Source organism: Canis lupus, chromosome 6, assembly GCF_003254725.2.
Source record: "Canis lupus dingo isolate Sandy chromosome 6, ASM325472v2, whole genome shotgun sequence".
Lineage (NCBI taxonomy): Eukaryota > Metazoa > Chordata > Mammalia > Carnivora > Canidae > Canis > Canis lupus.
The window spans coordinates 2988606-3005364 of NC_064248.1; the positions used below are offsets into that span (position 1 = coordinate 2988606).

The 16759-nt window shown below is 37.5% G+C and overlaps 1 protein-coding gene across 1 annotated transcript in view; it reads right to left on the reverse strand.

Moving 5' to 3' along the window:
• AUTS2 (activator of transcription and developmental regulator AUTS2) overlaps positions 1 to 16759 on the reverse strand; it is a 1134993-nt gene that overhangs the window by 475708 nt on the left and 642526 nt on the right.

Below are 16759 nucleotides of genomic sequence, written 5' to 3' on the forward strand. Positions count from 1 at the left end.
AAAAATGAATCATTTTTTAAAAAATGTTTTCTACAAGATACCACTACTAAAAAGTACATTCACACTGAGAGGTTGAGGTTACTGTGCTGGGCTTGGTTAAGATCAAGTTGGCTTCATGTAGACTATAACAATCTTAGATACTTGTTTAGAGAAAACAAGGGAAAAAAGTGTCCACAATGTCTGTAATGTGCTCAGATACACCTCCTGTCCAATGGTAAGTTCAGATGTACCATGTGAATAAGGAATGGTTCATGCCCGTGATCACTACAACTTCTCCAAATGCACAGTAAATATTTCTAATACATTAGTTTGACAAAATAAATAAAAGGCAAAGGGAATCTAAGATGAGTTATTTCTTTTCTTGTGTCTTGGCAGAAACCCCTGCCCCCCCCCACCCCACCCCCTGTGCTCTGCCTCCACCTCATCAGGGACTCTTGAGAGGGGTAGGTAGAAAAAGTTAGAGCAGGGCACCTGAGAGGTCACCAGGCAGATCAGTGGGATAGGTAACTAGCAAACAGTGAGTCTGAAAAAGTACTAGTGTGTTAGTTCCTGAGCTGTGCAGAAAATCATAAGCTCAGGCGCCCGTTGCCAGAAGACAAAAATACAGTTGTTTGGTTTCTTAATACAAGTGATTGTATTATCCTCTCTCACCTGCCTTACCCATGTGTGAGTGGTTATGTGTTTGTTTTTTAAAATAGGCTCCACACCCATTGTGGGGCCCTAATACAGAGCTTGAACTCATGACACTGAGATCAAGATCTAAGCTGAGACCAAGAGTCGAACCAACTGAGCCACACAGGCACCCCTGTAATTTTCAATTGTATTTAAAATGTTCTACTTCTTTGCAAAAAGGGTCTAAAGTTTGATAGATTCAATCAATGAAGTTAATAGTGACCTTCCCATTTCAAATAATAAAAAAAATTTAGACCTTAGTATTTCTTAACATACTGATTTGCTTTACTAAGGTACCCTACTCTTATTGTTTTGACTGGAATTATATTTATTCTTATAACCCATTTTAATTAATCAAACTGTGTTGGGGTGCCTGGTTGGCTCTGTGGGAAGACCATGTGACACTTGATCTTGGGATTGTGAGTTTGAGTCCCATGTTGGGTGAAGAGATTACCAAACACATAAGTTTTTAAAAAATTGTGTAAATTGAAAATAATGTGTGTTGTATGCATTCCATCCCTGTGATTCATGAAGGAGTAAGTGTGGCTCTGGCTGAGGATATTCTATCAGGAGACCTCATATGCAAGTAAGTTTTTCTGTAGCCCCCAAAATGAGCGGAGTAAAAGGACTAATTATAGGACACTATAGTTAGTGTTCAATGAATGTATTTATTGTATTGTACTGTATGGTATTTAAATGTATTTTTTGAACACTAACTATAATACATAGGCCTTACTCCTTAAAACCTTATCAACCCTGTCTGGAAAAGCAAAAAGCAGATAGGGGAAGGACACAGGAGAAAACCTGTTGAGAACACGTTTAAAATGTGCTCACCGAGAAGACACAAAGCACACATCACAGATGTCCTGGAGAACATGACCACATCGTGCAGTGAGGACCAAATGAAGACAAATAAGGCATGGATAAGAAGCTAAAGGGTAGTACTTTCCTTTCCAGGGGTTCTTGAAGCTAGCAGAGCTTGGAGGGCCCTCTCTTCAGGTGTACCCACCCCTTGGAACAGTGACTCCCTCAGCCACTAACCCTGTGTCACTCATTGAACAGGAGCAGAGCTTAATAAGGGCTCAGCAACCATAGCAAAGAAGCAGAGAGGTGATGGTGCCAAATGAATAACATATTTTTAGCTTGATGCTAGTCTTTGTTCTTTTTAACAGATATTTAGGTTTCTAACAGGACTCTTCATCTTTTTACTGACAATTCACTCCATTGTTTACATAGTCTGGGCTCTGACCTATAGCAAAACCGTAGAAAGTCTAGAATCTGTCTTGCATACACTGTTTTTGGAAAAACCTTTTTCTCCCTTTTAAGGGAAAATATAGATGGATCTGTTTATCTTTCTCTCTCTCAAAAGAAAAGCTCCCTCTATAGTAATATCTTCAGGAAAATACTCTTGCTTGCATACCTTCATTGGGATAGCTTGAGGGACACTGAGAATATTTTCACACTTTAATGCCACATCTCTGAGTGCAGTTCTGTGTTACAAAGAGTCAAAATCAAATCTAAGGGTTTCCTCTCATTTCTAATCCTCTGTAAAGCCTCTTCTATAGCATTTAACACTCTCACCACTCCCTAATCAGGAAAGTTCCTCCTTTATCTACCATTGTTTTATTATTTTCATTATTGAAGTATAGTTGAAACATACAGTTCCAGGTGGAGAGCACAGTGATTTGAGACTTACCAAAGGTTATGCAGTGCTCATCACAAGTGTAGCTACTGCCTGTCACCATTCCATGTTACTATAAAACACTGCCTGCATTCCCTGTGCCACATCTCTCATCCTTGTGACTTATTCATTCCATAACTGGAAGCCTATACCTCCCACTTCCCTATTCTTATTTACTCTTCTCTCACCCCTCTGAAAGTTTGTTCTTGATACCATGCTCTTCCTCCCACTAAAGAAACATTCAAGACATTCTACCCTACTCTACCTGCACAATCTGACTCATCCAAGAGCTTCCATCCATGCCTCTATGGAGGTAATTCTCCAGGTTATAACTCCAGCTTTGCTCTACCAGGTATGGCATTCAGTTGGCCAGTGTGCAGATCCATCCTAAGGGGCCCCTTGCTCTCTGCATAAATTGTAGTAAGAACTCCTCAACATGGCCCTCCCTGTTCTAAACCACTGGACTCAATATCCCAGCTCCAGCCTTAATCCCACTTACAAACCCAAGCATATTTCACACCACAAACAACTGCTCACTGACTATTCTGAGAACACTCTGCTGCCCGCCCATTACCATCCATTTCGTGTCTCTCTGCCTGATGCAATCTTAACTATTTTCCAAAGGCCAATTGTCCAAGGTTCTTAGTCTGATAAATTTTTATTTTTTTGAAACTCAAGACTATTATTAACCTTTTATGCCATTTAGAATACTCTATTTTTTGCCATAATCACTTGTGGGGTTTTCTTATTTAATCTACAAAACAAGGAGGGCCTGCCTTTGAGAGACCTACATTAGGCAAGTGTTCAGTTGGGAGATAGTCATGAAATTGAATGAAATGGTCACAAAACTCACTTAGAGAAAAAAATGTGAAGACTGCTTACGTGGGATCAGTCTTCTGATGCATTTGTTCAAATATGGGATGGTCTTACTTTGTCTCTTTCACACTTAATATTTTCTGGGAATTCTTTTGAAAGCTTTATATGCATATTCTTTAAAATACTTCATGCAAAACCCCTTAGGCTCTGAGCTATTTGCATCTCCAGTAATGATCACAGAAGCAGGCACTCAAATGTTAGAAAAAAAGAAAAGTGAAAGGAGAAAGGGAGAGAGGTAACATTTCAAAGTCAACAAGCCTGAAACTGACTTGAGGGAAGGTTTAAAATGTTAGCTACAGAGATGAAGACTAGATAGACTCCCTAATTACTTGAAATTTCCTCAGATAAAAAAGATGATGTGTGCATGTGTGTGTTTTTATTTTTTATTGTGGTAAAACTTACCATAACCAGCTTTAAGTGTACAATCAGTGCCATGGAGCACATTCATCTTCCTGTACAACCAACACCTGAGATGCATTCACACAGTGTTTTTGTCACCCCTAAAATGAGACTCTGTACCCAGTAAGCAATAACACCTTCTTCCCCCCTCCCCAGCCCATAGCAACTTTGTATGAATTTTACTACTCTAACCACCTCACATAAGCAGAATTAAGTCTTTCTGTCTGGTTTATTTCACTCAGCCTAATGTCTTCAAGGTTCACCCATGCGGTAGCATGTGTCAGAACACTCTTCTTTTTTAAGACTGAATGGTACTGTTATACAGATACACCACATTTTGTTTATCCATTTATCTGATAATGGACATATGGGTTTGCTTCTGCCTTTTGTCTACTGTGCCTAATGCCACTATGAGCAAGGGTGTACAAGTATCAGTTTCAGTCTCTGATTCAAATTATTTTGAGTATATATCCAGAAGTGAAATTGCTGGATCATATAGTAATTCTATATTTAATTCTTTTGAGCAACAACCAACTCCTGTTTTGCAAAAGGACATACTTGTGGTCTCTAGGAGACTTAACCTGTTTAGGCCTTCGAGGCAAACATATAAAATGGGACATAGATTGGATCAGAGGTCCCTTACATCTCTAACATTCTAACTGTAACTCTTACAGCTAAAAACCCACCCTGACCTAGAGCACGAGCCTTATCAACCTGCCTTGTGCCCCTACAATAGAAAGGGCAAACTCAACTAGAGGAAGCCTCTAGAGCACAGAATAAGAAGCCCTTTCAAGGGAAGGAGGAAAATAAGCAAAGAAAGGAGAAGAAAGAAGCTGAGCATATAAAAACAAGAGGGCAGAAGAAAATGTGGAGAACTTAAGACAGAAAGAAAAAGAGATCGGTTCTTTGGGGGTCCCCACACACCCTGCTGTAGAAAATTCAACAGCCTAAAGACTTCAAAGAGAGGCTGTTAAGAAGCACAGCAATTCAGTTTCATGGGGACAGGTGCCCTGCTATTATTCATTTCTTTATTTTCCAATTTATAAAGTAATTTCATCATTTTTACCCATTTACCTGGTTCTAAAATCCCCCTGACATTTTCTAAATCTTACTCAAATAGAGGCATGGAATAACATTTTTAAAAAACTTCCCTTACAGATAGCCTACCAAAATGATGCAATTGAAAAGCCTGCTATGTGCCATTAAGTCACTAGTTACTGGACTTGATCCCTGCACTTGAGTTTTCATTTCCCTCAGCCTATGTTCACTGAACTATATGGAGTTTATGAGACACCCAAGTTCTAAGCTATTGAATGTAATCTTAATATGATGATGATCATCATCATAATCATCATCACAGTAATAGTAATATCATCATCACCACCATCATCTATGAGTAGAAAAATACTAAATCCTCCTTCTTTGGAAATTTTACTTTTGGACCCGAATTATAACAAATCATAAGAATTTTAAATTCATTTGTATGTTGCATTACAAATGAGACACAAAACATAAATACTTAGAATTCTTTTCTGAGATAATCAAAGTAACTAGAAATTAGAGTCAAACTAACAATGAGAGAGGAAACCAGGACACTGACCTCATCTGGCACCTTTCCCACCCTTATAACTTCCTCTCTTTTTAGAAACATTCTCTACCTATGAAAAGGGTCCCATCGCACCTATAGTTCAATCTCTAATAACTGGTGAGCAGCAACCATTTGCCAGAAGTGCTGAAAGCTGCTCTGTGGGGCCTTCTTCTCCATGGATGCAAAAAAAGGACACCAAGTTTGTAAAAAAGGATTAAGAAATGAAAACCAGAGAACCCAATACTACTTTGTAATTTGGCTTAACCATTTCTAAACTTTAAAAGTCTAAATAGTAGGTTAGTGCTACATACAAGAAACACACTTTTTTTTAAAAGATGCCACTGCGTAGAAGTGATAGAACTTCAGTGCTACATGACATATCCCATCAGGAATTACATCTTCTCTCTGATATTTTCATCCAAGTGTTTATTAAACAAGCTCTTACTTTCATCCACATTATTTTGATGAATGCATGAAAAGGTTCAAAAATTATAGAAATCGAAAGTGATTGTGCATTAAAATAAGTGAAAGGATGACTCCCAGTTTACAGTCACTGTATTTCATGACTAAAATGCTTCCTGCCCCCAATCCCTGCCTTTTTTTTTTTTTTTTTTTTTTCCAAATTTAACTGCAACACACTTTCTCTCGGCTTTGGTTTTGAAGTAATGATATAAAATTCATTTTATCTCTTTTTCAAGCCTGGCTCTTTCATACATAACATCAGACTTGTCATATCTGAGGAATTATTAAAATAAGACGGAGCCTGCTATTTCTGAGCAGAAAAGCCTCTTTGAGCCGGCATCCTCGGGAGAGACGTGGGCTCAATCTCATTAGTTGGTGCTGAGACGCGTCCTCGTGTCCAGGTTCAAGGTGATGAAAGCTTAGGGCGTTGGGCCTTGTCTCATTCTGTATGCAGCACACATGCCTCCCTGCCTGTGAACACGAAATTACATTGAACCTGGGGAGTCTAACTCCATTAATTTTAAATGGAAGATTAATTTAACAATATGCGGCAGATATTTGTTACAGACCTATCATGTAAAAGTGACGGTTAGCAATAAATTGTGGTGACTCACACTGGCCAGTGGCCCTGGCTCAAATAAATCAGGAGGCATTTACACATAATTGCTGTTTTTAAAGACAAGGATATGGGTGATGTGTTTCTTTGATGAAAGATCCGGCAACCCCATTCAAAGAAACAGCAGCTGATGTTAAAGCCCTACTGCTGTTCTGGAGGGAGACATTTTTGATTAGTATTTCTGGAATAATCATTTAGGAATAACAAATACTGCACTGACGTAGTATAATCTTTTTTTTTTTTGAAACCTGTGTAATAATTCTGAGGCATGAAATTGTCATGGTATTTTTGTCAATTTCCTTACAGTAATTACAATAATAATATCCTCAGCGATGACAATTTGCAAGGGATGAAGAGAGGATGAGAAGGGAGAGGCAGAGAAGGTATCACTACCGATAAGGACAAGCAATTCTATTGATTTTCTAGAAATAATTACAATGATATACATAAATAATAATTTGCAAGGCTGTGGGAGGGACAATGGCAACTGGAGAGAAGCCTTCTGAGGAAAAAAGTGTGGGCTTTTCTTTTTTTAAATGCCATTTCATTGAGCTTTCTTGACACATTTTCTTTAAAGCAAATTCTCATCTCTTCTTGAAGCAAGTGAGAGGGAAGAAAGACATGGAATGCCCTGAATGCTTAACTGCTACAGGGTAAGCAATGCAAACGAGGAACCAAGGACATCAGTTGCTTGCAGCACTTGTCAGGAGAGGCTCCGGAATGGAACCATCCAGTGTGAGGGTCTGCCTGCTTTCTCACTGAGGATGAGGGTGTTATTCTAATCCTCTTCTCTGCAAGCACCAGCCTTGCCAGCACTTCGGGAAGGAAGCTCAAGGACTTCTGTCTTCAGTCAAGTCCAATGTGATAGGAGCTTTACTCCTGTCTCTTTTAAAAGATTAAGGTAGTAAGAGGGCAGGGTGAGGATTATGTGTCTTCCCTCCACATACCCTCTCAATATTCTCAAGGGACCGCTGGCAAGTCAGCACACCCACCCGTCTCTCAGAAGCGCACATCACTCTGCTCCACTCTGTTTAGCAATATAAAAAGCCAGGGGGGGGGGGGAGGGGGGGAGGGCAGCGGGAGGGATAGGTAGCACTTGAAACACTACTTGACATGTTGCTTGGTTCTAGTCTTGAACCTCTCTCCAAGCTGTCCTTTCTCAGAGCTGGCAAATCAGATCAGAACACTTTCCTGCCACAAATCTTTCAAAGGCACCTGGCTGCCCATAGAATTAAGTCTAAACTCCTTAGCATGGCATGTAAGGATATTAACTTGCATTCTAGTCCACTCTCACCTAGCCCTCCTGACATACGAACTTCACGCTCCTAAATGTTCAACTTGTACATTTCAGGAGTGGCACATACTGCCATACCAACTTTTCCATATGCCGTTGCCTCGGTCTTAAGTATTCTTAAGTGTCCTCTTCTGGTAAACTCCTACTCATCCTTCAAAATCCAACTCCAACACCACACTCTCTGTGAAGTAGTCAATTTTTTGTTGTTGTTGTTTTGTTTTGTTACTTGAGAGCAGGGCCCTGCCCTATTCATCAATCTATCTTTGAGCATCAACTCAAGGAATATAACATGTACATGTGTAATCATACTTGTTAAATTCATAACAAATGGCTTATTTTACAGAAGCTGTTTCTCAAGACTAGACATTGTGGTTACGATAGAGGGGATAAGGAGAGAAAGGATATGCTGATATTTTTCAGAGATCATTTGGAGGGGGGCAGAGAGAGATAGGGAGACTGAAAGAATCTTAAGTAGGCTCTACAGGGAGCCTGATCCCAGGACCCTGAGGATCATGACTTGAGCCTAAATCAAGAGTCAGACACCAAACCAACAGAACCATCCAGGCTCCTTGAGGGATGTTTTATTTATCATGGTGATCAAGTCTGTTTGGTTTTACAATCTCACGCATTAGTTTATAGTTGTTAAAAAAAAAAAAAGGAAATAGAGAGTAGTAGAACTCAGATGTGAAGAATAATAAATCCCTCAGGGTTGAAAGGGTCTGGTTTATGTTAATGGTTACGGAAGTGATGAGGTGGTAAAATGGCAATAGGAACAGAAGCAGAAGTAGTAACAACTAACATTACTAATGCTTACTATGAGACTTGCATTGTTCTAAGGGCTTTGAGTTTATTAACTGCTTTAACCTCCTCTAAGAATCTTAATGAAATAGGTATCAGTATCATCTCCATTTTATAGATTGGATACTGAGGCACAGAAACTTCAAGTAACTTGCTTAAGGTCATTCAGACAGAAGTAGAATTTTAATCCAAGGCAGTACACTTCAGATTCCCTCAAAAATTCATTTAGGTGCCAGTGGATCCTTCTGCCACCCATCAGCAGTGAGCTCAGGGCCCCCTTTCTTGAAAGGGAGATCCCTGGACAAGACAAGAGGGATTGATGAAGGAATCTCTGAAGATAGTGGGAAGTGGCAGGGGGAACAGAACAAGGGCACCAGGGAAGGACCAGACCAGGAAGGTGCCATGGCAAAGAGCAGGACTATTCTTTGGACCTTAGCAAGCAGTGGAGTCCCAAGAAGCCCCCACTCTCTGTGAGAAGAGGGTTTATAAAAGCCCACACATTATTATTATTATTGAAAAACAGCTTCCATAGACTTATGCTCATATGTACATGCACAGGAAGGTTTCCTCAATAACCACTTGAGAGGATATGATTAAAGTCTGTGTTCTGACATTTCCCAATTGGGAATGAATTCCTTGAAGGTGACAAAGTTAACACTCCTGCCATTAACAAGGCCAGGTATCTTAAAGAAATTACTGCTCCATATTTGTATATTCGGTACACCTTTCTTATCTGAGCACTGTCACACGGAAGGTGAATGAATTCACTCCATGAGATCTGAAACACGTCTTCAAGTAGCTAATTTAAAAGAATAGCTAGTCCCAGGTAGTAATAATGATGAGAATAGTAATAGTAATAACAATAAACTAACCCCAAAATGACTTCCTATGCCTCTATTGTAATTTTCCTCTAAAGATTCGTTATTAAGAAGACACTAATTAAACTATATAGTTTCCTGAAAGAAGAAGCTACAATTATTATTTTGTTGTTGTTGTTTTTCACATGGATGATTGAGGTGAGGAGTTAAGATACCTAATAATGTTCTTTTACTGCAGCCTAAACCCAGAAACCTCATCTCCCTTCTCTAGAAAAGCAAGTGAAACATGCATGATAAAAACAGCATCACTATTTAATAAACAAATAATTGTCCCTATCTTAAAAAAAAAAAAAGTCTGTACTAAGCCACTTATGGAAATAAAGTTTATTTGGATTATAAAAGAAAAACTAACAAGCTATTGTAACCCTATTAGAAAAAGTAAAAAGCCATGGGACAAATCCTGAGAAATGGAGATGTTTATACTTAGAGCTTTTAAATATAAACTATTCACTTCTTCTCTTTCCCAGGTTCCTGGTCAATTTAGCACAAGACAAGAACACAGTTCACCATCTAGAAACACTCAGATGTCATCAAAGGTGCTGGAGGTGCTTTATAAGGATCAAATCCTTAAGGAAAAAGAAAACATGCCCCACACTCTAGTCTTCAAGGAGAAGTTAGGGCTATGGTGTGACAGAGTTGACTTCAAAAAACATAGTATCTTAAATTTACCATTGATACCATGGTTGCCAGCATTGGATGCCTCTAACTAGTTCAGTTTTGTGCTTTAATGTTAAATTTCTTATGGGAGCACATCACCTAATTAGAGGAATTGATAACTGCAGTGTTCCATAATGAGGCCAATACATTTCAAAGTCATTAAAGATAACCAAGGCAATAAGTCTGGGTTTAAGCGGCGTTTCCTCAGATTTCACAGTCTGCATGTTGCAAGTGTAGGGGGGGAAAAAGCAATCCCTGCCTAGTCAACTGTAAATGCTGGGTTATTGGAATCTTTAAAACAGGCAGCAAGGAGAAAATTACATGGCCAAATCTCCTTTTTCCAGTTAATGAAGAATTAAGACTCCCATTTACCATATTAGAAGGTTCATCGGAGGTCTCGGCTCTCCATAGCTGGTGTCTGACAGCAGTGTCAGGGTGTCTGAGTCTGAATGCATAAGTGCATGACAGAGGATCATTCATAACTGTCACATCTACTTATCTCTCATTGTCACCCACCGAACGAAATTCAGGCCATGGAGCCGTGTGCCTCTGTCCCTCTCTCAACCTTGCTCAAGGAAAAAGGCATTCCAGAGCCCATTCACGTCCTATTATCATGTCAGCACACTGTGGATCTCCAACAAGAGTCAGCACTGCTTCCTGTAATCTCCCCATCCAAAGGAGAAGACGAGACATCCCTGGGACTAATGTCCATACAGACTGTGTCTGGTGTCAGCATTCACAAAGAGCAGCTCAGAGAAATAATGCCAACAGAGGAAAGATATTTGAATATATTATTCCATATTTCGGGGGGGAAAAATGTCAAAGCATTTAGAGTTTATCTTTGATGGGTAATAAGCAAATGCCATTTCTATGTACTAAACAGCAGTAAGTGAAAGATTTCATAATGCAATTTGCTACAGCACATAGAAATTTCAACTAAAAGAGGACATGGAAGCTGATATAGGGATATCTGTAACTAAACCAATCAGAAGATTTTGAGGACAATGTAGCACAAAAAGAAGATACAAATAATATTTGTATAATATTTGATAATATTTGTAAATATTATCACTGAAGCAGCTTATCTGCACAGAAGAAAGTAGTTCGGTTATTAATGTGTCGCCAACAATAGAAATCATAGTTGGTATGATGAAATGTGCCCGTTTTCAGATAAGCAGGCCATCTGCAAAATGGCAAATGGGCTGTGTCCTGGAGCAAGTAATTTGACATGGAAATGCTGATGTGTTTTCGCATCTCAGGCTTCTGCGAAACCAAAAGAAATAAAACACTACTAAAGGTTATTTGTGATACTTTCACATTTGGAAAGCTCTCCTTTGTTACTTCTGAAATTAAGACAATGGTACCGATTTCAGTACTGCTTCATGCAGATATATTTTTTTTGAAGATTTTATTTATTCATGAGAGATACAGATTGAGAGAGAGGCAGAGACACAGGCAGAGGGAGAGGCAGGCTCCATGCAGGGAGCCCAATGTGGGACTTGATACTGGGACTCCAAGATCACGCCCTGAGCCAAAGGCAGACACTCAACCACTAAGCCACCCAGGGATCTCCATGCAGATATTTTTAAAACACAAAAAGTTCCTGCATACTCATTTATAGTCAACTCCCACTGGATTTTTAAAATTTTATTTCTTCTTGTACCAACTTTTAATTGAGATAAAATTCGTATAATATAAAATTCTTCATTTTAACCATTTTAAACTATACACTTCATTGGGTTTTTAGTATAATCTAAGGTTGTGCAAATATCACCACTATCTAATTCCAGAACATTTTCATCACCCCCAAACAGAACACAAACCCATTAAGCAGGCACTGCCCATGCCCTTCTCCCCACAGCCACTGGCAACCACAAATCTACTTTTCTGTCTCTGGGGATTTACCCATTCTGAACATTTCCTATAGATGAAATCATACAATATGTGCCTTTTTGTGTCTGGCTTCTTTCACTCACTATGTATGCAAGGTTCAGTACTTCATTCCTTTATATGGGTTTACATTTTCTACATTTTGTTTTACCATTTATCTATTGACTTATTTTGATATACCACGTTTCGCTTATACATTTATCAGGTGAAGGACATTTAGGTTGTTTCTGCTTTCTGGCTACTTTGAATAATGCTGCATGACCATTCTGTGCAAATTTTGATAGGAACACATGCTTTCAATTCTCTTGTGTAAATACGTAGGAATGTGTATTGCCACATTTAGTTGTGCAGGTTGTACACTGCACAACCCAGAAGATACCATTTAAACTGTGGCCACAAACTGCACACCTTAGAAAAGCAGTCTTACTTGACACAGACCTTACTGAGAAAGAAACTGATTTATTCTGCTCACTTTAGACTAAGTTAAAGTTGTCATAATAGATTTAAATGGCCTTTGATGGGAGTTTTTACTAAATGAGCCACATTTAAGGTAAGAAAAACTATACTTTTCAAGTGGTTGTCAGGTGACAGGCTTAAATAAGACCAATATAATACTTTCAGTCACAGTCAAGATTCAACAGTCCAATCATTCTGGTGTTAATACTTCTGTGTATGGGACGCCTGCCCTCACTGCCCTCCCTTGCCTTCCTATCTCTGCATCCTTCACATTCTCCTCATCAGTAGTCTTACTATAGATTGCAGAGAACTAAGGCGAATAATAAAAGAGAACAGACTTCCAGTCCAGTTTCTCTTTAGGAGAACTGTTCTAAAAAGTTCAGGAGAAGAAGGGATTGAAGAAAAGATGTAACGTTTTTCTTTTCTTCAGTGATTACTTTTCCACTCTAGCCCTGATTCCTCACTACCTTACTCATTCTTCTTAAGCAAATGGTCACTTAGGAAAATACACTAGCTTATTACATTGGAAAAAAAAACTCATCAGAAATTAGCCATAAAGAGTTCTTCTCAGGGAGGTACTGGATTTGTGACACAAACGCCTTCACAACTGTGTTCAGGCCATGGTAGTGCTCTGTAAACCAGTCACATACCTTACATTCCCCATTCTTCCTACTGTTTTCAGCTCTTAGAGTTAGCAGAAGGCTGACTACAAAATTATTTTCAATTCTTGAGGTTCTAGATATAAGAATTGGAAGTCATTACTATTTTTAGGTTAAGGCAATAAACACTATTCTTATAAAACAAAACCATCAATCCTAAGAAGTAAGTTATGCTTGGGTAACATGAATTAAATGGAAGGGGAATGCTCTGAACTGTATGGTTTGATATGATTCTATAGGACAAATGTGGCTTGATTATTAGGACAACTTAGCCTTCACCTACTGCCTGCCACTTCTTAAAGGAATGGGTTCAAACTTGAAAGAAACTGAAGTATCTAACTATTCCTTACTCTCTCTAGAAAAATTTTCTGGTTTTTCCTTATCCCTCTGATATTTGCAATGCAGAGACCATGTATCATTTCTTCTGATTCTCGATCCATCTCTGTATCTTCATCCTCTAACAGATAGACAAGATACATTCCTCCTAAAACTGTCACTTCTTCAAGGAAAAGAGAAAGTCTTCTCACATTACTCACATACTCATGTATAGACCCTTCTCTCTTCCATGGTGGAGCTTTGCAATTTGTCCCTAGACAAAACCTTTAAGCATAAAGAACAGTTTGCAAAACTATGTGATCTTAGTGAAAAGATAATGTTGTAGCTAAGAAAAAGCTCATAACAACTACAACAACAAAAAACCAACAAAAGAAAAACATTTTGGCCAGTAGTTTACTAAAGAATGCAAACATTCTCAGGTGGACCAGAGGTTCTAACACAAAGAGGGTAAAACATGCTAGGAAGAATTTTTCTGTGACAATTGTTTATGAATGCTTCTTGTCTTCCAATATAATAGAACTGGGGAGAAGAGAAAGCAGTATTGCCAATTGGATCAAATTACTAGTGGAACAATGCAAGTGAATGTGTTCTTAGTTCTATACAGTTTTGAAAACTTCAAGACAAAAATAAATTGCATGACCCCCTGGTAACTTCCATTAGAACTTATAGGAACAAATTGTTTGCCTCAAGCTGGGTGGAATATACATTCAAATTTAGGCTCTTGAAGGAAATTATTAAGTAGAGTCATATTAGCTTTCTCTGAAGCATACTCGTTTTCAGTACTGCCACTGTATAGACCAATTATGATACCTTTCCATGCTGAGAAATGATTGTTCTGCTAACACAGTTCTGGTAAGAATCAAAAGCACTACATTTTTAACCTTGGGGGATTTTTGTTATTGTAGATCCCTTGCCAGTTCCTTCAAATGGAAAACATCTTCCATTAATCTAAATGCAAAATTTGTCTCAGCTTTCCAAAGTTACTTGAAAAATGTTAAGCACAAAGCAATAAAGTTTTTATGCTCTTAAGACCACTAATGCTTTGAGCTTCATATTCATTTTGAAGAAATGAACATTTTATGGTTCACAGAGGAATAGCTACATGAATAATATCTGAGATTATAATGCATCTAGCAGAAAAAGATTAAGTTTATGTAAACTATTTAATCAGACATGAAATTTTCTCTAGAGGATAAAAATTCTGACCTTATTTAAGTTTACTTTAAAAATACCAATATCATGTTTCTACCAAGGGAACTCACCAATTTTCCCATTTATGTAATATAAATATTCATTAGAGACAAAACTTAACATAAGATGTACTCCACTGACCCAAGGATGTTATAATGGATGACCCTCTATAATATGGAGATCGGACGAGAAGAACTCTGGGTTACTATTTGGTCTAAAATAGTTACTAACTTCTTAACTCATGGGCAACCATTTTAGGTGACTGTCACTGCTAAAAAGTATATAGTTGAGTATGTTATGCTAAAATCCCAATGTGTTTATTAAATATATTTCCTAAGAGATAACATTTATGCAAACATACAGGGCTAAAGTTGAATGGATAATATTTAATGCAATTTATGTATACTCATCAAATTAATTTGTATGGAAGATTCCAAACTTGATAAATATACTAAAATGATCTGTAATTATAATCGATAGTCCACAGATAGAAATATTATAGTAGGGCCCAGGGAACTCATATCCAACTCCCAATGACCCAGAATTGTCTTTATTATAAATGTAGGGGCTAATATTATAACTCTACTTTACCAGTTATGAAGAAGGAGCCTATTTAGAATCATCTTAACATGTATTGGAATATAAAACACTTGAATATTCTTTTTTGCATCTTAAATCTTACAAAGAGATTTCAGATGGCAGTTAAAAACTTTATTGCTTCATTCATAAAACATCTGCATGATAAAATTAGTTTCCATATACTCTATCTTTTTGATGATATAGCCATATTTTAAAAAGTTTTAAATGTTTTCTTTTCTTTAACTTGATATATAAACTGAGGTTAATATACGGAGAAAGCAAACTCAATTTCATAATGTCTATTAAGATGTTAGATATCTAATGAAACACAGAAAAGTTTAAACACTTTTAAACAAACAAAATAAAAACTTTTAAACAAATAAAATACTAATTATAAGACATAAACCACGGAATTCTAATACTTGCTTTTCAAGGAGTACATATTATTAAATAATCATAGTGAAATATTTTTTAATTAAATGTAGTGCCCGCTGTACTTTCACTAACATAAAATTAACAACATGAAAACAAAACTGTTTACTATTAAATAACTTGAAAACCAACATGGATATAGAAAAAATTTGTCAGTCAGACAGACAATATACAGAAATACAGAAATGAATCCTATCAAACATTATTTAGAAAGCAAAATGGCAGTCACTGCTATCCATGAATAAAGGGCTGCTCCTGATACCAGGATTCTGAATTCCTACTAAGCTATTCAAAATTCACCTATTGAAGCCCTTTAAATACCCATGATGATAACAACAGTAAGGAGTAATTTGGATCCAGAATTTTCCTGGGTCCATTTATTTTGATCCAGCTGAGTCCACTGGCGGAATCGATATTTAAATCAATTATTTCAAAATGGTGGCATAGGTGCTTTGATCAGGATATATCTATGAGATTATACAGAAGGAACATCTAATATTTTCTCTGACCTCTATTCTTTTAGCATAGAGGGATAAATGGGATTGGAACAAATGTATTTTTTAGTTAACTTTATTACATTGAGGGATAATATACATAAAACAAAAATGTACCCATTTAAGGTGTATATTTTGATGAGTTTTAACAAATACACCACACACACAATCAAGGGACAGAATTTCCATCACTCAAGTTCCTTCATGCTGCTCTGTAATCAATGCCCCCAACCTGTGATCCCAGGCAAACTGGTCTACTTTCTGTTACTGGAGATTGTAAGTGGAATCACAGAGTACTTTTTTGTGTTTGATTTATTTCACTCACTACAGTGCTTTTCAATTCATCTATGTTGCTGCGCACATCAGGAATTTGTTTCTTTTTAGTGCTTAGTAATAACCATTATCTGAATATGCCATAATTTCCACCTATTAATGGACATTGCTTGTTTAAAGTTTTTGGCTACTAGGAAAAAAGCTACTACGAACATTAATGTACCAGTCTTTATATGGGCATATATTTTTAATTCTCTTGGGTAAAGGAGAATTGCTCAGTTGTAAGGTAAATACATTAGAAACTTTACTAAAAGTTTTCAAAATCTTAATAAGAAAATTCCAAATTAGGACAAATGTCTTGATTCACAGTTTTAACCAGGGTTTTAATTATGATCCTGGGGACCCCTTCCTTCTCCACATATTCACACTTAAAAGATATTTATTTGGATTTCACTCAAACTAGTTGGCAACACTTTTCGCCAATATCGCAAGGCCAAGATACAAATGAGTCAACAGCTTTCAAGATCC